The sequence below is a fragment of the Opisthocomus hoazin genome, chromosome Z (genome assembly GCF_030867145.1).
Source record: "Opisthocomus hoazin isolate bOpiHoa1 chromosome Z, bOpiHoa1.hap1, whole genome shotgun sequence".
NCBI lineage: Eukaryota > Metazoa > Chordata > Aves > Opisthocomiformes > Opisthocomidae > Opisthocomus > Opisthocomus hoazin.
Genome location: NC_134454.1, coordinates 60,613,447 through 60,635,277, shown reverse-complemented (window position 1 = coordinate 60,635,277; position 21,831 = coordinate 60,613,447). Strand labels below are relative to the sequence as shown.

The 21,831-nt window shown below is 40.8% G+C and overlaps 1 protein-coding gene across 4 annotated transcripts in view; it reads right to left on the bottom strand.

Moving 5' to 3' along the window:
* Nucleotides 1-21,831, bottom strand: part of PCGF3 (polycomb group ring finger 3) — a 57,966-nt gene that overhangs the window by 22,410 nt on the left and 13,725 nt on the right. For 2 of the 4 annotated variants that reach the window (XM_075411290.1, XM_075411292.1), the window contains exon 2: nt 5,339-5,381. The exons of the other annotated variants lie outside the window; for them this stretch is intronic. The gene's annotated coding sequence lies outside the window, so the exon portion shown is untranslated. The remainder of the gene's footprint in view (nt 1-5,338; nt 5,382-21,831) is intronic. 4 annotated transcript variants of the gene reach the window in all.

The following is a 21,831-nucleotide window of genomic DNA, read 5'->3' as shown; positions in this document are numbered from 1 at the left end:
AGCCACGTTTCCATGTTCCTACAGCCTACTGTTCAAAGTCAGAAGTCACTTTCATCACATACGACAGCTGAGTTCTCTTATCACCCCACTAAAAAAACCACACACCAAACATACTTTTCAAGTAACCATATATACATTGAAGCACCATGCTGTAGGGGGAAAAAAATGTGGATTAGATCTGAAGATTAGAAGCAAACAGAAGGTACAAAACAATTGCCAAGACATTAATGCTGACAAGCGTATCACAAATAAATCCCCAAGCCCTACTGCTATGTCACCTTAACCCCACCTCAGTTATTAGAAAGACTACCCATTACTTCAACATTACAAGTACAGTAATGTATTACAAATCTATTTAATAAAAATTCAAGATTTTACATCATCCTAATCAGCTTGCACATTTCAGTTGAAATTTTATTTGAGTTTATCAATCAAGCAACTGAAAACCTAGTTAATTTTTTTTAAACTGCTGGGCTTCCATGAAAGCAAGACCACATCTATCTTCAGAAGATCTCAGTACCCTTTAGAAGTCTGAGCATCTGGTTTTGCTACTTAGGTAGCACTCTCAAAGAGCTACTTTTACCATATGAACGTACAGTAACACAAAGAAAGGAGGAAAAACATGTTCACCAGCTGCTGGATTTCTGTGAACAATTCTGAATGAAGTGGCATCCTTCTGCTCAGACTACTGACACTTTCTGTACATACAATTAATCCAAGTCAGTAATCTCATACAAACTGGAACTAAACAGCAAGACTACGTCACACCCAAAACCAAAACATGAAGTTTGACTAAGAACCACCAAGACTAGCCAGGTTTCCCATTAATACCTTCGCTTTAAAAAAGGAAAGCAGATTTTTCCAAATCTGAACTCCAGGTGGTATCTTTCACAAACTTCATCTTCCCATCTCTCAAATAGTGGTATGTTGAAAAGAAAGCTAAAAGTGAATTCAGAAACTTCCAAAACAAGTAATCTAACATTAAAAAGCAATAAAAGTCCAAAACCATCTCTGAATACACACGCTCTAGCAAGCTTGCAGCTTAAGAGCATGGAAATGTTCAGACAAGTGGATAAAGCACTGAGCACACTGGTCTGACCTCACATCTTACTCTGCTTTGAACAGTTGGATTACACAATCTCCTGATGTCTTTTCTAACCTGAGTTATCCTATAATCCTATGAATTTACTGCACTATTAGAATACCCTCATCTATCCATACGAGTTAAAATTCTTACTGTTTTGACTGCCCTCAAGATGCTCATTGAGTACTTCAAGCAACAGTTATCATAGAATCATAGAATAGTTTGTGTTGGAAGGGACCTTAGGGATCAGTTAGTTCCAACCCTCCTGCCATGGGCAGCGACTCCTTCCACTAGACCAGGTTGCTCAAAGCCCTGTCCAGCCTGGCCTTGAACACTTCCAGGGAGGGGGCATCCACAACTTCTCTGGCAACCCATTCCAGTGCCTCACCATCCTCATATTGAATAATTTCTTTCTTACATCTAACCTAAATATGCCCTCTTTCAGTTTAAAATCATTACCCCTTGTCCTACCACTACACATCCTTGTAAAAAGTCCCTCTCCAGCTTTATTGTAAGCCCCCTTCAGCTACTGGAAGACTGCAATAAGGTCTCCCCGCAGCCTTCTCTTCTCCAGGCTGAACAGCGCCAATTTGCTCAGCCTTTCCTCATAATAAAGGTATTTCAGCCCTCGGATCATTTTTTGTGGCCCTCCTCTGGACCCGCTCCAACAGGTCCACGTCCTTCTTGTGCTGAGGGCTCCAGAGCTGGATGCAGGACTCCAGGTGGAGTCTCACCAGAGCAGAGCAGAGAGGCAGAATCACCTCCCTCAACCTGCTGGCCCACTTCTCTTGATGCAGCCCAGGATACGGTTGGCCTTCTGGGCTGCAAGCACACATTGCTGAGTCATGCCCAGCTTTTCATCCACCACTAGCCCCAAGTCCTTCTCGGCAGGGCTGGTCTCAATCCATTCTCCACCTAGCCTGTATTTGTGCTTGGGATTGCCCCAACCCTTGTGCAGGACCTTGCATTTGGCCTTGTTGAACTTCATGAGGTTCACACGGGCCCACCTCTCAAGCCTGTCAAGGTCCCTCTGGATGGCATCTCTTTCCTCCAGCATGTTGACTGCACCACACAGCTTGGTGTCATTAGCAAGCTTGCTGAGGGTGCACTCAACCCCACTGTACATAGCGCTGACAAAGACGTTAAACAGCACTGGTCCCAATACTGACCCCTGAGGAACACCACTCGTGACTGGTCTCCACTTGGACATAGAGCTGCTGATTGAGTGCAGCCATCCAGCCAATTCCTTATCCAGTCATCATCAGATAGACATCAACTCAATAAAGTTAGCATAAGCTCAAAATCCAAAATTCATTGCTTTAAAAAGAAAACTGGCAGTATTAAGTTAAGGTTAAAGTCACGCACACCAGCTTCAAGCAATAATAGCAGGGGATAATAAATCTACTTTTCCAAAGCACAACCTAGGCTGATGTCTTCTTGTATAAAACTTTAAAAATCACAACCAAAACTGTGTCTCCAGATTAAGACTACTTTGTTACAGAGACTTTATAAACTCAATAGACTGTGCAGGAGTTAGTATGAAAAGCAAACCTCTACAATACAGTGAGACTATTTGAATTTGCCTTATTTTGTAATATGATCACTGAGCCACTGCATAGAAGATGCATGCTCAAAAGCTTCTGAATCTTTCACAGGACTGCAGCCAAATTCAGAAGCAGAAGTCTTAAAGAAAGCTATTATCCTATACAAAAGCAGGGAACTTCAGAAGACCAACATCTGAACATTTACGTCATTTTCCGAACCTAACAGCCCCTTTTTCACAGTGGAACACTGCAAACCTTAGACTCCCATCATACCTCTACAGCAGCTGGCAGACAACAGAAGTATCATACCTTAACCTAGCTTTTCGAAAGCTGAAGCCAAGCAAGACAAATCTGTAGGACACAGAATTTCACTACTTCCTCAACACAGAGTTACCTGCTTAGACAGTAATCTACTACAGCAAGCAATCACAAATAAACAGTAACAACTGTAGGTAACGTCTTGAGACTCTCAATCCACTGACTGAAGAGTGACATTTGATAAAAAAAATTAAAGTTTCTGACTCTTTACCTAGCCAACAAGTGAACACCAGAGCCAAAGCACAACCCTTCTCCCTGAAAACCATGTTGCTGGAATAGGAAGAAGTTACTCTAACTCCTCAGTTCTATAATCACAAAACACTTCTCAACTACAGATGCTCCTTTTTAAAATAAAAAAGAAAAAGCAACAAAACACACCAATCTCAGCCTCACCTGTTTTTACAGGAAATGTTAAATGCAAAAAAAGTGGCCCCTCAGCAGGTTACACAGATTCATAGGATAATGTAGGTTGGAAGTAACCTCCAAACTGCTCTAATCCAACCACGTACTCAAAGTAGGCCCACTTAAATTGAGTTGCTGTGGACCTATTCCTGCTACAATCAGAAAACCTTCAAGAATGGAGATTCCACAGCCTCTCTAAGCAATCTGTTCAGGGTCTTAAGAGGAAAAAGTGCTCCTACTGTTGTAAATGATGTGATGTACGGGGGGGGTATGTGATGCATAAGAATCATACGGAATTTCACAAAGATTATGCAGAAAACTAAGGACTATCAGAGGTCTCAGGCAAGAACGCCCCAAAGGACATGTAACAAGCACATCCTAAAAAAATGCAGATAAACCAGCAGACACCAAGACCCCGAGAAATCCACAAACAGTGACCCAACTCATGACCTAACTCATATACGGGAGGAAAGACTCAGAATTCATGGGAAGGACACCAGGAAGTACTCCTTCTACAGCCATCAGAGACCACCAGAGACCATCGAGGGCCCCAGGGAAGCCCCACAGAGACCCAGGCCGCAAGCATAATGACTATGCAAATATGATAATTAGTTCCAGGAAATAGAATACATACGTATGAACATTCTGGGAAACTTAATGCACATGCATGTAACAGGGTTATATAAGCTTTGGGTGAGGTGACATACAGCATGCATGTTAGGAGGAGCAATCCCCTGTGCATCCGGTGCTGTAACAAAGAATGCCTGCTTTTTAGTGCTATGCTGGCATTAAGAAGTTTTACTCCTGATTTCCATGACACTACTGTCTCATAGTAATGTCTTGGGTTGCAACTTGTGTGCAATGCCTTTCATCCTACAAGCGTGTACCGCCAAGAACAGTCCAGCACTATCTTCTTGAACTCTGTCCACAGCTATGTTGAAAACAGCAGTAACATCTTTCCTTGTTATTAGCATGATTTTCTTTAGAACATTTGTAAACACAGCATAAAAACCAGGAACACCTGAATGGCAGTCAGGAGCTGAAGAGCTACTTTTAACCCAAGTTGTTAGTATTTTACAGTCAGACCAAAACAAACCAGGACTGTACTGCTTGTACTGCTTTAGAGAAATAGGAAAGCTTCTAAAGTTTCAGAGACCTGAATCATGCCTATAAAAGAATTAAGACATCCTGTTTAAAAAAATTAAGAGACAAGAGCCCTGAAAAGACTGGGTTAGACCAATTTTTCTCTTACAAAGACAAACAAAGCCCACTTTCCTAAAAAGCTGCCACTTATGAATCCTGAAATTCAACTTCGAAGAGACTGCCTTCCTAACAGCTGTAAAGCAACGAACTATGCAGAACCAACATGCCAACAGTGGAGAGAGAAGAGGCAGTCTTCTTAAGTGTTGGAACATGAAACCTCGAACAAACACACAAAAGGTTCCAAACATACACCTAATAAGCAAAAAATGATCACTCGCACCAAGACTGGTATTTCTTCACCTAGGTTCCAACTGACATTATTTTATACCACACTGTTGGCATGATGTCAGCCTCTCACTATCTAGTCTTATGTCATACCAAGAGGAAGTGAGCAAAGACAATTACAAAGGCATCTGGACTATATTCCCAATTAAAAAACAAACAAACAAGCAAAACCCCACACACGCAGTCAAGAGAGTTTGGCAGGGGATATGCACACGTCCAATAGTCCACCGGTTTTGTTCATGCTATACTTCATCCACTAAGGCAGTGTTCTATTAAGACGGTCAAGCAAAAAGGTAAACAGTGTATTCCAGATCTCTCTACTAAAACTGTACCACCACCACGACAAGCCTAAATGTCTCCGTACAAGCTTTCACCTGTCAGTTCTGAAAACTATTATTCATGTAAGCTTACAGAGAGGATGAGCAGAGAGTCTCCTTAGAAGTATGACCTTATCATTTACATATACACTAGTCCGGAAGATTTTGGCCTACATGAGGCATACCTCTTAAAACAGCATTTCTTTTCAGAGTCTGCCATCCAGAGACCTGAAAAGACAGAAAAACAGTCTGAAAGTTAACATCCAAAATTCCTCAAAATCCAGCTGTCACAAAGAAACACTCAGCTCACTAGCTTCACCTCAAAGTATCTAAGTATCTATATTAATTTAAGATGACAGCAGGACAGGGCACTTCTCAGTAAGAAAAAGACACAACAAAAAAGACACAACAAAAAAGACTGTCAGAAGTAGACCCTCGGGGAGAAAAAAAAAGGGAGAAAATAAAGACGTAGGATGGTCTCCTATGAAAGGACACACATAAGCAAGGAAAATCACTCAAAAATATAAGTAGACCCGTCACCATGTGACGGCAAAATGAAAATAATTTCATTACCTTCACAAATAACAGGGAAAATATCCAAATAAACAGCAACTTTGAACCACAACCTATGGACTAGACAGTGATCGCTCCGTAACAAAAGAAAGTATTTGGGATTGAGTATTATTCTCAGTTTTCAAGCTATATTTGCAAGTAATCTAGTCTTTGTATCGCAAATTTCCAAAAATACTTTCAAGCAAATAATTTGTATTTCCCAAATCTCTATATATTTTCCAAAATAAATTTATATTGTAAAAAAAAAAAAAAAAATCATTTTCTATCACCTTTAGCCAGAGGATAATCTCACATGAACAGATTAGCTTGACAGAAGAAGGCAATTTTTCTTAAACTGATTCACACAGTAAATACTCACGTTACAGATACAGGTACAGTACCACTACTTCCACCTTCCTGCTCCAGAAAATCCAAGGCATAGCCTGTAGTTACTGATTTTACTGTTATATTGCTAACGGAATTATAAATACAATGATATAACAAGATAGTAATGATAATGCTAGGTGAGAACTTCAGTACAATGAAAACAAAAATCTCTTAGCAATTCCACTGTGAACTACTTTGACTGCATTCAGAGAAAAAAATACTATTAACTGAAAGCAACAGAGTTGCATGAGATAATCTTCTGTTGGAATCCACAGAAAAAGCCTTTACAGAGGATGGAAAGCCCCTCATATGGACAGGAGAAGGAACTCTAGAAGGTGTTTGCCACAAAAAAAAAAAAGATCTATTTCTGCAGCAAAATGTGGAGAACAGAGCAGTCAATAGCACTGCTTCTGAAGAAACCGAGCCTGAGGCTCATCACCATTCCAAGAGCGTATCACAATGTAAACTTCTGAGTAACAGTCTTTCAAAACGAATTGTCAAGCATCTTCCCTCACTGCTACTGGAAGAGGACAAAGCAACACTTTCACTCACCTGAAACAAGAAAGTGGCACTCAGCTTTTGAGGAATAAGCTAAATCACCACCATATTCTTTATGTTCTGGTTTCAGGAAGACAGTGATGCACTATAAAAGCTAGGAAATTCAGTTCATTTTTGTATCACAACAGTTGTCGGAGACCGGGCAAGTGGATCGCTCTACTGATCCTGCATACTAACAAGCCAGAAGCGAGTACTAATATTCCAAAACAGATTTTCTTTAAAGGACTGTTCAACTGCTATGATTGCTCTTGATAACTTGACAGATTATCCAACTATAACTCTCCTTTGTACCACCTAGCTTTGTAAAGCACAACAGGAAGTCACTCGTACCAGGCACAAATCCAGAACTGAAGTGAATGCCCAAAGGATTCACAAACCATTACAACCTTGCTCTATTTTGAAAGCATAAGCATACATATTTTCCTTTTGCTGACATACAGCATGATAATGTTAGTTCACTAAACATCAGTAGTGCTCACAGTGGAGAGAGCCTGAGAAAAGAGCTACAATACGGCAATGCCCTGGTTTCAGCTAGCATGGAGTCAAATTTCCTCCCAGTAGCTACTGTTTCAGATTTAGTACGAGAAGAATGTTGATAATAAACCGATGTTTTTATTTGTTGCTAAGAAATAAAGGACTTTTTGCAGTTTCCCATTTTTGGCTAATGAGCAGGTGTACAAGAGCTGGAAGGGAGCACAGCCAGGCAGCTAACGCTAGCTGGCCAGTGGAGATATTCCATACCATAGATGTCATGCTCGGTATATAAATGGGGGTTGGCTGAGGGACAGAAACTTTTCCATGAATTCAGCGAGTTCCGCAAGGTTGGCAAAATCTGCAAGTTCCACGATCGCTACTTGGGGGCTGGATGCGCAGCCACCAGGAGGTGAGAAAAATTGTATTATCTATCACTTGTTTTGCATATTCTCTATTATTCCTTCCCTTGTTGTCTTATTAAACCATCTTTATCTCAGCCCACAAGCTGAACTAAACTGTGTGAAAAAAGAGTCCTTGATATGGCAACCAGTTTGATAAGTTAACTATGTTAATATCAACTTAAATATTAGTACCAAATTCTTGAATACTTTCAAGTATTTTCTATTTTAAAAGCTGTTTCCATCTAATTCCACAATCTACATTAGCTGAACAGGCCTGCAAACACCTTATTCTACCAAGACAGGATCCAAACAAAGCTCCTGATATTGGGAACATAACCATGACACTACAGAACTAATGCCTGGTTAAAAGGAAAGTCTAATTCACACTTTCAGCATGATGCAAGTGAAGGCAGTGTTGTATGGTCATGAGGTCAGAGACTACAAAGAAATACAAGACAGAATTCGTGCCTCTTCAACTAGCTGGATTAAAACACAAAACTGCCCTGTTTTTGTAATCAACTGCAATTAAGTACTTAATGGCAGAACAGATGGATCTCTGTTCCATAAAGAAAATTATTTAGCAGTAACTTATTAGAATAATATCATGCTGACCTGCAACAGATGAAAACAATTATGGGTAAGACAAATGAAATTTAAAAATCCCACTAGTTTAAAATAGACTACCTCAAACTTCTGCAAATCTTTCCATCACAGGGCAAGATATTTATGAGTTAGAAATTTATTTCAAGAGAACTCAACAAGTAGTCCTATTAAAATAGGGTGCATGATGTGATGTACAGGAGGGGTACGTGATGTACAGGGAGGGTATGTGATGCATAAGAATCATACGGAATTTCACAAAGATTATGCAGAAAACTAAGGACTATCAGAGGTCTCAGGCAAGAACGCCCCAAAGGACATGTAACAAGCACATCCTAAAAAAATGCAGATAAACCAGCAGACACCAAGACCCCGAGAAATCCACAAACAGTGACCCAACTCATGACCTAACTCATATACGGGAGGAAAGACTCAGAATTCATGGGAAGGACACCAGGAAGTACTCCTTCTACAGCCATCAGGGACCACCAGAGACCATCGAGGGCCCCAGGGAAGCCCCACAGAGACCCAGGCCGCAAGCGTAATGACTATGCAAATATGATAATTAGTTCCAGGAAATAGAATACATACGTATGAACATTCTGGGAAACTTAATGCACATGCATGTAACAGGGTTTTATAAGCTTTGGGTGAGGTGACATACGGCATGCATGTTAGGAGGAGCGATCCCCTGTGCATCCGGTGCTGTAATAAAGAATGCCTGCTTTTTAGTGCTATGCTGGCATTAAGAAGTTTTACTCCTGATTTCGGTGACAACAGTCCTATTTTCATGGTTAACAAGGTTAACTCAGCCTACAAAGAACTCTAAAAAATAATGAGGATATTACCTCAGGAAAACAACTTAAAGACGCACGACACCTTTTTTGTGAGATAGAAGGATAACAAAAACAATATTTCTGGTTGCTTTGGCTTCAGACATCAAAGCTGTTTATTTCAACTGTTGTCAGGTTTATGTTGTTGAATTTTTACCTTCAAACAATGCATCAGCCACTTTAAAAAAAAAGATAACAGTAACTTCAAACATACTAGCAGTAAGAAGGTTGTGCTGGGTTTAGGAAAATGCAGTAACAGAAGAAAATTTTCCTTCCAAATATAGTTTTAAAATATTGTAAACCTCAATAAAATTCTTCATGTTGTGTTTGCAAAGCACTATTTAATAAAAGAAACTACTAAAACCAAGCCTCTTTGATGAGCATAAAGAAATACAGTTTAAGATTTAAATTTGCTTTAGACAGCCAAGTTATGATTAACAGCCAATGCGCAGCCTTTCATGACTTACTTCATCTGCGTGATTATATGTTAAGGCAACAAATGCATACTCTTTTAAGTACCATGCCAGCAATTTCTCACAACACGATTCTCCCCTTTCTGGGAAGGTATTACCACCACCAGATGGCACCAGCGCCCTAACGGCAATGAAGGAAGTACACCTCTCAGCAACCCAACACAGAGAAAGGAGGGGACCACCCCAACAGAACAAGAAATTAAAGACAACTTTCACACATTTGTTGTCTCTGTCTTCTTAAAACAAAGATCCAGTGTGCGCAAAAACAGCATGCAGTTCATTTGAATCAGTACAGAGTATTTTGACATTCTTGTGACACCAGCAGAGCAGAATGCTTCCTGATGCATTTGCTCAGGTTTCTGTTCTGTTGAGCGGAATACCACATTTCAGTTCTGTGCCCATTTCATAGGTGTGCTCAGCAATTTGCAGACATCACATCATCCATGAATTGACAGCTCAGGTTTCTCCAGTTCCAGTGGAAATTAAGATAGTAATTTTCCATCATCTCAGAAAAAACAGAGATGGCCTGCAAAATAGTACACTACTTTTTTCACTTTTCTGAGTATTTGCCTCATTGTTACATTGCTAAAACACTAAAAACTGATATGCAATTGGTCCCATATAAGGATTCTAAATCTTGTGATACTACTCACAGTAACAAGTGCTCTATCACAATACTCTTGCAAGGAAAGCCACTTGCCTTCCAGCCTACTTACAGTGATTTTTTCTTGTCCTCTGAAAAGTTTCAAGAGTGATGATCAACTTCTCCACTGGTGAACACCGCAGAGGTGAAATGCAGAGAACCAAAGGAGACTTAAGGGAACATCAGGCTGCACCTAGCAGCCGAAAAGAGGCGATGCTGCTGCAGCAGCTCCAAGCCCCTAGACACAACTTGTAGTGAGGCTGAGCATGTATTCCCAGTAGGCACACACACAGAGCACACGTACACAACACATATACACCACAGCTGGTGACAACAGATCAACCAAGGCAGACACACGCAGCACACGCATGAACACAAACACCACCAACAGCCTCACTTCGCTCCGTTCCCTGGCTGAGCAGGATGGAAGTCCACTAGTGAGACTATATAAACTTACGTGTAAAGTGGGTCCCCTGGGGAAGCTGGGCTCAGACTGCCAGCCTGCCCAGCAGCTGTGGCCTGGATCCCAGCCTCCACAACTGCTGTCACCTGGACATACATGCCTTCGAGGCCACTGCCCCACTCAGCTGCTGGCACACACTGTCTGATGTCTGGCTGCTGGTACCCACCCACAAACACACATGCATGTACACAAAGAGCTCACTGGGACCCTCCTGCTCCCCCAGTAGTTTCCCCCTCCATCCCCCACCATGGTCTCACACCCCCCGAGATACACAGGCACACATACAAACAGCTGGTTCAGACTCCACTGGTCTCCCAGTCGCCAGTCCCCCATGGCCTTGCCCTTAAATCCACACATTCACCAGCAGTCTCACCTTCCGAGATTCCCAGACCCTGTGTTGTCCCTGGCAGCCAGCTGGACTCACCTGGTCACCCCAACAGCCAGCGCCTCCTCTGGTCTCTCCCTCAGAGAGACACACATGCCTGGCCACTTTGCCTACATGCAGGCTAGCCCAGCTTGCTCTTCACTAATGCTCACTCACTTACTGTAGTTGCTGGCACTATTGACAAAGGGGCTTCTGACCTCTTGTCCTACCCCAGTGTCTGGCACTTGGTTTCACCCATTCTGGTCTCACCAGTCACTGGCACTCAGGCACACAGTCGCTCTGACCTGCAGTCCCACTCCAGCTGCAGTGCCCAGACCCTCACACGCTCCAGTTCCTGGCACCATGGACACACAGGCCCCAGTGATCCAAGATCCCACTCCTGTTGCTGGCACTTCCATCTACTCCTGCCTGTCTCTTCAGTTTCTGACACCCTGGGCCCTCTGACTCATGGTCTGACTTACAGTTGCTGGCATTCAGGCCCCCACAGAGTGCCACTCACCAAGGAAGGAACTTAAGCAGAAGGTAAGACAGACCACACTGATCAGACACAGGGTATGGCCAGCCATGTACTGACCAGCTAACTATTTACATGTCTGGCTTTCTAAATCCTCTTATCCCTCTGTTTTCCTGTGTTTGTTCCTCCCCAACTCATCTAAATGCCTGCCATCCCCTGCCTTTGGCTCCTCCCCAAAACATCCCGTAACTACTTTGAGGTCTCAAAATGCTCTCCCCTGCACCCTACAGGTCCTGTACCCCTGACAGTAACACCTCCAGCCTGCAGTCCAAAAAGTGCTCCAGCATTCACTCATGTCATCCTGGGTGTCCTGTCTGGACAATGAGGCTGATGGCTCTCCAGGGACAGCCCTGGTACAGTTACACACCTGATGGGGGTGTGCCCTCCTCCGACTCCTTCATTTGGGTTCACTGCCTGCCACTGTGCCTTTATGATCCTCTGGGCTTGTGAAGATGGGCCTTTAACAAACTGATGGCTACTGTAATGGGCCTGGAAAGTAGTCAGGCAGGGTGCAATTATCCCATCTCCCCTGCCATTCTCTCTTCCAGCTCCTTTGTGAGTGTGCAGATGACCTTTACCATGTAACATAACAGATCTCTCTAAACTTGTCCACAGAAGCATGTTCCAATTAAATTGGAGAGAGATGGGTTTGACAGATGGACTGTTAGACGGATAAGGAATTTGTTGGATGGCCACGTCCAAAGAGTTACAGCTCAAAGTGGAAACCAGTAATGAGTGGCGTACCTCAAGGGTCCATACTGGGACCAGTGCTATTTGATATGCTCATCACTGTCATAGTTGGTGTGGGCTTGGCGGTCTGAAGATGTCGCGCTGTACGGAAAGGTAGTGTCCCCGCCCCTGTCCTAATAGCCAATAGTGTTTAACCCGTGAAGTAAGCAGACGGAAGTGATGCTGTAAACCTAGGCTGTATAACGCTGTGTTATTTATCAATAAACGCCATTTGCCGTCCACCACATTGGTGTCTGCGTGCTGATGACCCGAGCGGCCGAGGGGTGGGTCGCCGAGCCGTCCCTGAACCAGGTCGCCACGCCAACGAAGGCGACAAGTTGGACTGAGTGCACTCTCAGCAAGTTTGTGGATGACACTAAAATGAACAGTGTAGTTGGTAAGTTTGAGGGAAGGGATGTCATCCAGACCTTGATAGGTCTGAGGAGTGGACAATGTTAACCTCAAGAAGTTCAACAAGGCCAAGTGCAAGGTCCTGCACACAGGTCAGGGCAATTCGTGGTATCAATACAGGCTGGGGGATGCAGGGATTGAGAGCAGCTCTGCCAAGAAGTACTTGAGGGTACCGGTACATGAAAAACGGGACATGACCCGGCAATGCGCGCTCGTAGCCCAGAAGCCCAACCGTATCCTGGGCTGCATCACAAGAAGCACGGCCAGCAGGTCAAGGGAGATAATTCTGCCCCTCTGTTCCACTCTCATGACACCCTACCCAGAAAACTGCGTACATTCACATAGTACGGCTCTGAGCCCCTACTACAAGAAAGACATGCACCCCTTCAAAGCAGGCCCAGAAGAGGCCCACAAAAATGATCAGAGGGATGAACACTTCTCCTATGAAAAAAGGCTGAGAGACTGCGGGTTTAGCCTGAAGAGAAATCTCTGGCTGGAGCACCTCTCCTATGAGGACAGGCTGAGGGAGTTGGGGCTGTTCAGCCTGGAGAAGAGAAGGCTTCGGGATGACCTTAGAGCAGCTTTCCAGCACCTGAAGGGGGCCTACAGGAAGGATGGAGAGGGACTTTTCACAAGGGTGTGTAGTGATAGGACAAGGGGGAATGGCTTTACACTAAAAGAGGGCAGATTTGGATTAGGTATTAGGAAGAAATTTTCACCATGAGGGTGGTGAAACACTGGAACAGGTTGCTGATAGAAGCTGTAGATGCCCCCTCCCTGGCAGTGTTCACGGCCAGGTTGGACGGGGCTCTGAGCAACCTGGTCTAGCGGAAGATGTCCCTGCTCATGGCAGGGGGATTGGAACTAGATGATCTTTAAGGTCCCTTCCAACCCTTACCATTCTATGATTCTATGATTGTGACTTTTCAATACTGAAAGGGGGCTTATGAGAAAGATGGGGACAGACTGTTTAGTAGGGCCTGTAGTGACAGGACAAGGGGCAATGGTTTTAAAATAAAAACGAGTACATTTAGACTGGATATAAGGAAGAAAGTTATTATGAGGAGGGTGGTTAGGCACTGGAAGAGGTTGCCCACAACAGCTGTAGATGCCCCATCCCTGGAAGTGTTCAAGGCCAGGTTACATGGGGCTCTGAGCAACCAGATTAGTAAAAGATGTCCCTGCCCATGGCAGGGGGGCTGGACTAGACAGTCTTTGAAGGTCCCTTCCAACCCAAACCATTCTATGGTTTTATGATTCCAAGCAAACTCAGCCCCAGAAAAGGAAACTACTTAAATAGAATGTGCAGAACACAGGATGGATACTCACCAAGAAGTCATTTCTCCATTCGCCAATGAGCAAGTATTATTTTCTCTGTACTAGACCTATTAAAATAGGACATTCCACTGCGTGCTTAGAAACAGTTACCCCTCTTTAGTCTCTCACAGCAACTGCTGACAATTAGATACATACTTCAGCTGCAGATCAGAAAAGAAGGGAAACACATATGCATGACATATGCATGACCTAGTAGTATAACTTCACTTTTATGTTCTCAGATCTAAATAGTGAAGATGATCCCTTAAGGAAATCCACTGGAAACATTTTGTGAAGTCCCCTAAACATTTACAGTTTACCCCAATTAAAAAACACAACAGTCGACAAGCCTGGAAGCCATCATATATATTATTTAAATCCAGTTAAAGCTAGACCAAAATCTATTTCCCTCCTCTTTCAAATTCAGAACAGTCTACCAAATCTACTTAAGCACAGGGTGAACCTCCAAAGACTTTAACTCAGCCCTACCTTTTATTCCATGTATTGGAAACTGGAAACTCGTAGGAAGAATATAGCCTCTCAAAGTTCATGTTCTTTTAAAATATGACATTTTCAATGAAGAGCCTGAATTTACTATCAAATCTAAAATACTAGCTGCCTTTACCACTAGAAAAATGGGTTTAACCACATAATCATTCCATTTACAGAGCACAGAGTACACGTAATTATTCAGATAAGCCACTACCCCAATGTTTCTTTTAGGGACTTGCCTGCCTGCCACAACTACGTGTAGGTTAATAGCCTGACTCCTATACCCAACATAACATTCTCTACTGTTCGAGTTTCTAGCCAATTACAACCCAGTCTCAGTTCCTTCATAATCGCTATTTTTTAAGTTAATTTCACTGAAGATAAAAACTAGGATATTACAAGGCCTATATAAATGTTGTATTATTAGAATGTACTTGCCTTTCATGAAGGGATTAGAAAGTCACCACGCCTTCCTATAGCAAGCAAATGTCAATACCTATTTTGTTTTTACATACTCCAATACTTTGGGGTTTTTTGGGGGGAGGAGGTGGGGTGGGTGGAGTGGGGTGCTGAGACATTTCATCGTTCCTTAATGAATCAGGAGCTTTCTTTACAAGGTATAACTCTATAACCTGCAGGCAAGTTATGATTTCTTCCAAGTAACTTGAATTATCAGAGGTAATTGTGTCAGAGGTGCTGCCTCCTGGCATCAAGAACACTCTGCCTACAAAAGACACTTACAAAGCCAAAGTCACACAACTAGGCGAAAGGGAAGGTGAACAGACAAGGACAAATGGAACAGTATCTAAAGCTCTAGACTGCTATCACATTTTTCTTGCTGAAATATTCCCCAAGTCTAAGTCTATTTGTTATAAGCACTGTTTTGAAGAACCAGCAAAAAAGAACAACAATAACAAAATGCATCTTATTTTGTGGTTAGCAAGTAAAAGCCCCATCAAGACAGATATCTAAAAATATTTAATTAATACAAGAGTATTACTATCCCCACAAGAATACTGGAGAAAAATTTAAAAAATAACCAAACAAATAATAAAAAAAACAAAGCTCATGATCCCAGTTTTAAACTGACTATGTGAGTTGGTAACTGACACGGTTGTTTTGGTTTTGTTGTTTGTTTTTTTTTTTTTAATCCCTAGTCTTGATTCCATAACTAGACAAATGAGTGACATGTGTTTTCGCTCCCTCTCTGCAACCACCTGGCAACCAAAATAAGCTTCGCCTGAATACTTCTGTAGTAAAATTGCCTGTATATAGTAAGTATAATTTGATCTTCAATATTATTCCCCAAGAGACTGCTCCAGTCATGGGTTTTATGCTAGTCAGATTTTTAAGTCAGAAATTTTTACTATTCACTACTCATTACACATTACTCTTAAGTTTTTAACAATCTATTCATGATGAAAAGTCAAAGAGTAGTAGGTGACTAGACAAGTCAAGCAAAGTATGAATAATGTGATCTCCAGCCAATTTATTTGAAATAAAATATGTCATGTTATTTTAGAGAATATAGATCATGATTACCAGTATCATCAGCCATCAGGTAATAAAAAAACAAAGAGACTCTAATATCACATCACCATCATGAAAACATGCTCTGAAAATGACCATGTATGACTCATTTATTTGATGTATTATGCTCAAGAGTACTTTGGTCTTTTTTGAGTTGACTTGACTAACAGGTTAAAGAGAAACTACTTGGGGTGTAGTCACACCATTACTAACAGTTGCACTAGTGTGGCTTAAGAAATGTCCACCCCAAAGCAAAACACATTCACTTTTACACAGGTCTCATTCACTTCAATGCAAAGTAAAAGACACCACTGTTAATAAATGACATGTAAAAAATAACATAAATGTCTGAGATAAAGTACAAGTAATGATCAGGACACAGCAGCACTAAATCTACCTTTCAATCTATATTCACCCCACATACTTACCTTCTGTGGTACAATGAGAGACCTATCTATCTGATACTTTTCCAAAAATCTTTTCTGTCTACAGAAAATTAATTATGCCCTGCAGTAAGTTGTCAAACCAGCAAAAAAGACTGCTCAAAATTTCTGTCTTGCATGTCACTACTAAAAGACATGATGAGGAAAAAAAGGACTTCAGTAAGGCAGGGGAAAGAGCAATGCAGTTGAAGACAACTGAGTGACTCAAAATTGGGTCCTACTCCCCTTCACATAAGTTTTGGAAACTTATTTTCCATCATTTCACTTTACAGACACGAATGAGGAACATCAAATACCATGTCCTCCCAGGTATTACAAGAATTGACTTTCTTAGAAAATTCACAAACTTTCTAGTTTGGCTTCTAATAATAAAATGCTCAAAGTTATCAGATACTTGTTTAATACCAGGGCTGGATACTAACGCACTTCAATATAACGTTTTATTTAAACATTTTCTCTTATACATTGCTTAGATTTCAAACCCGTATTAAAACTGATTGTACTAGAGTCCTGAACAGTCAAACAACTACTACCTTCTTGCTAAATTTTAGCTAAAAACCGTGACACAATCAATCTCTCAAAGTGTCTGCAGCCAACGAGACACACAAATACCCAAATTATGGGAGTTAGTTCTTTAGTTTAACTTTTCACCTGGTAACAGATGTTTACAAAGCACTACATTAAGGAAGACACTTTGAAAATCAAGCAATAATTAATTATTATTCCTTTAATAAAATTAACTAAATACAATAAATACCAGTTTGTCCGTAAGCAGACAAAAGAGTAGAGAGTTGTAATATGCAGTATTTTACTGTACTTCAAAAACTCACCTACACTTTTGTCGACCTGTTAGCATAATAAAACACTGCAAAGAAGACGGACATCATCCCTGCACTGAGACTCGTATTTCGTTTTCGGTAAATGTTGAGTTCCATTAGATTCATGGTAGATCTGAATTCAATATCACCGTGACTTTTAATATAAAATCTCCTGTATACAGTGCCTTCCATCCTAAGATGTGAAAGCACAAGTTTCAAACACTAGCAATATTTACTGCTGCAATAATAAGATATATGCTAAAGCAGAATGTGTCATGGGCCACCTATTGAAATAGCCATAGTCTGCTGTCAGTGCAACTTTGTAAGCCACTGGTGAAACAACTTCTGAAATAATGTTCAATTCTAGTTGAAAACCCTAAGGAAAAAAGGCATGAAACTGGACAAAATACCAGGAAGGGTTATCACAACTAGGAGAACACTGAGCATGAATGAAAAAAAAACTCTGTCCCATATTCACCTGTCACATCCTGGTCTGAGAGGGCAGTATGACTGGTACTTGTAAGATAAGGAGAAAGCAACAAGAGCTATTTAAGCTAAAAATACACAATGGAAAGAAAACACATGCATAAATCATCTAAGAGTTATGTTAGGAGGACTTTCGAAAAACATTCCCAAACAACTGTAATAGTCTTACACTTCAGTTAATACAGGTCATCAGGAATCTTGTTTACTCACCTAGAGAGAGCGTGAGATGGTGGAGACATTAGCAAAGTTAAGTGAAAGATCCAGACAACATTTCCAGCTTTTACTGTTTCTCGTAAGACGAAGCCCCCATTATAAAAAGGTCACAGCAAACTCATAAAGAAGACAATAAACACGTGTTTTTCCTTCTCAGTATGCCAACTGCAGATTAACAAATGCAAACTATGTCATGCCTTCAACTCTTTGATTTGCAGTGCATCATTATTAATCCTCTCTTGTAAAGGCTACCTGTAACTTCTTTAAACCTTTCTTGTAGAAGCCCACTACAGAGTTTTGTGGCAGGAGTATATATAAGGAAAGAAAATAAAAGTGCATTGAAAATGCACAAATGGAGATTCAAAAGAACACAGAAATTAAGCACCCTGCTTCTATCAAGCTAGAGACAGATTTTGGCATAGATGCCTTAAGCTCTAAAGCTGAAAGCAAACACTGTGCAAAGAAATGCAAGACTAAGGTTTTCCTGACTTTGTGCAATGATGATTGAAAATTGCCTTATATCAATATGCATAAAGCATCAATACTAAATCAGAGCTGGCATTTTAAAAGGTTCTGTTTAGGAAGAGGAGCAGTAAGAGTAAGAAAGTGAGAGAATGGCAGATTTTTAAAGTAAGGAAAATGTATGTATACACTAAATGCAACCTGGCCTATTTATTTGATTGCTTCCCACCTACCATCACAACTGTCAGGCCCAGTATGTTATTCCCCATATTCCTCCTCCTCCACTCTTTCCACTGCCTCAACTCTCCTTACACAGTCAGGCAAGGGATAAATAGGTATTACATCCAACCAAGGCACACTGGCAAGTGTAATTATGGAAGAGATCACATTCTCATAATTCAGCAATAAGAGGCTTTTGAAGTGGCAACAGATGGCAGCCATCTCTTATCAAAAATAAAAAATTATCGGGAACATAAAAGAATACATAATAATTTTTTATAGATACTTCCAGTTTTCTTTCCATTAGAATATTAACTTAAAAGGTTATCTTAAGTGTAGTTACAGTCATCTACCTTGAGCTTACAGATTTCAACACAGATTTCATTGTATAATGATGTGTTATCTTAAAATCAATATTCAGAAGTCACTGGAACTAATCCAAAAGACTGCTGCTATGTCACAAAAAAAAGAGGGGGGAATTAAAAAAGAAAAAAGGCTGATCATTGGCAAAAGCACTCATCCTAGAGAGTGAAACATTAGTTACAAAAATCATGCATTCATATAACTAGCCAAAAATGTACAAAACACAAGATTAATCCAATTCTGAGAGCACTTTAAAGTGGCTCAAAAATAATTTTCTATTCTTTCCTTGAAGTGTATTATGGTACTGGGGGGGAGGAGGTGTGTTTATATGGTACGGGGTTTTTTTCCCCTTAAGTAAAGTAGCCATCTCAAAAGGAGCATGCTACAGTCATGGATCCTCAGCTGCATTGGTCCCATGCGTATTAATATCACAAAGCTAGTCTGTAAACCTCTGAAAGACAAAAATGATCATTAAAATTTTCTAAATCGACATTTAAAGCGGCAGTGAACATACTACCACAAAAATACAGGGACATTCAGTATTGTGAATCTCTGTCATTTAAAACAGGACAGAGTTAATCGACTTTTCCTGCGTTGGTCACTAGGAGGCACTGAGCTAGCCAGTCAAACTTCAAAGGTAAGATACTGAATGGCCATTAGCGGCAGACTCCAATCACCGGGATCAGAACTTCAAACTTTAGAACCAGTACTGAAGTTTCTCATCTTTGGAGGAAAGGTGTCTTTGGCAAAAGGTCTGCAATGAGCAGCAGTGTCTCTGGAGACTTGCAGACTGAGAACGTATGAGATGGCTCTACTGCAACAGCATGAAAGTTTCATTGTACTTGCAGCACCAGCTGCAAAGTGAAACAGGATCCTCTCATCTTCAACCCCAGCCTTCCCAATCACTCACTCCTTTTAACCTCTGAGGTAAGTGATGTAGTGGGAAGAGTGGGGGTCAGTAGCAGCAAAGCAGAGGGAAGGGAAAGACAAAAAGGTTTTGGAAATGTCAAAACTCGCTTAAAACTTGGTGTTTTGCACTGTTTTGGTTGCTCTGCTTGTATTCAACATCACTGAAATTACACACGTGGTACTTCACTACAATGTCAGTAGTTAAGCCCATTTAGAGAAAGTTAGGATGATATTTTGTTACCCGGAATTTTATGTCCTCCTTTTACACACCCCAGTAGATGCGTACCATCTCAGGGGAAAAAAAAAAAAATGTATTAAATGGAAAGAATCATAGATCATAGACGAGTAGGACGAGTAAGTATGTTTCACAACTTTTGCACTCAAACATTAACAATGGGGATGGTAGAGTTTTTAAAACTCACTTGGCCGTCATGTGCAACCTGCTACAGGTTTGTATTTACACTCAGCCTCAGCTTACCTTACCTTTCACAGAAACTATTCTCACACAGTTAGTTTCACTGATTTTGAGAGTTGCAGAAGCACGCAAATAGCAAATAGTGAGTAACAGCAAGCATTCAACGCATCTATCAATACTCTGAAACAGTGTTACAGTGATGTAAGCTATTTCCCTTACATTCTGGTAGAGCTCAGGCAGCTGCAGCATAAGCAGAGAAGAACTAAGACGGCAAAATGAGGAAATCCACCGCCTCAAAATCGATGTTTCATTTAATATTAGACAACCTAAAGAAACCTTCCCATCTGTACTGTAATCTGATTAGAAAAGGCGGTTCAATGGTCTCAAAGCTCTAAAATCCCAACACAATTACTTTTAATTTTTGTTTTGAGGGATTTTTTAAACAGATGGTCTTACTAGTGTATTTGTGGTTTGTTGTATAATACCTGTACGTGCACAAAGTTCTTTCATATAGAATAATAAGGCATATGATTTAAATAGAGTTTAATTAATGAAACTTTCGTTTAGAAAAATCTTTGTAGATTACATCATCACTAAACTTTCTTGCAAGAAAAAAATTTTGTTGCCATACTGAAGTAGCAAACATTTTTCCTTATCTGTCATCTAGCTGTCTTGATTAGAAAAACTTTAGAATTTCATCACTATGTTGTTCAAAGAAGCTTTTAATATGGGCTCATTAAAACAGAGTCTTCCATATACATCATGCTGTTTCCAGGCTTAGGGACGCTTTGGGAATGACTCATAAATCTGTGGATAGTCTTCTGCTGGACTGATAAATTCACTTATTCTCTGGAAGGTTAAAGGAAAACTTGAGAACGCTGAAGGGAAGAGGATGCATTGCACAGTGAAGACTGAACGATGCTTGGCAGCTGCAAGCTGTTTGCTTAACTCCATAGCGTGTAAAACCACATCCTTTAAAACTCATAAGTAAGGCGCATTCCAGACAGCTCTTCCAATTAAAACATAATTAGTTGTTCAGATCATGAGTTGTTCACCATAGGCTCTTAACAGAGTCCTAAGAGCAGACTAACAAATACCAGGATGCAGAAAAATGCCTATGCAACAGAAGTTAAAATTTTCTGCGAGATAGGCTAGATAGGAACAATGTCTGACTGGCCAGATTTGATCCTATTAAACCAATATTCCTTTTCTGACAAAGAACAGCTAGTTTAATTACATTCAGATTACTCTTTACATTCTGCTGTTTCTTTTGTTCAGTGCTGAGGGTACAAGATCATTTCCGATTAACATGCATTACAACCACTGATAAAACTAGGAAGAGGTCCTGAAGTGTCGAAGTTCTTAAAGTCTTTAAAAATCCTATAAAACACAGCAGTATCTTAAGAATGACCTTAATTTCATTAATGAATACCAATATAACCTTCTCTAAATAAAATCTGCCTTATTATCAGAAATCAAAATCACTGCTAGAGTAAGGAGGCTTTTGAAGAAAAGACTGCTCTTAACCTGAGTAGTATCCTAGACTAAGTCTTGACAAAGTGTTACAGATACATTTATTACACACTGG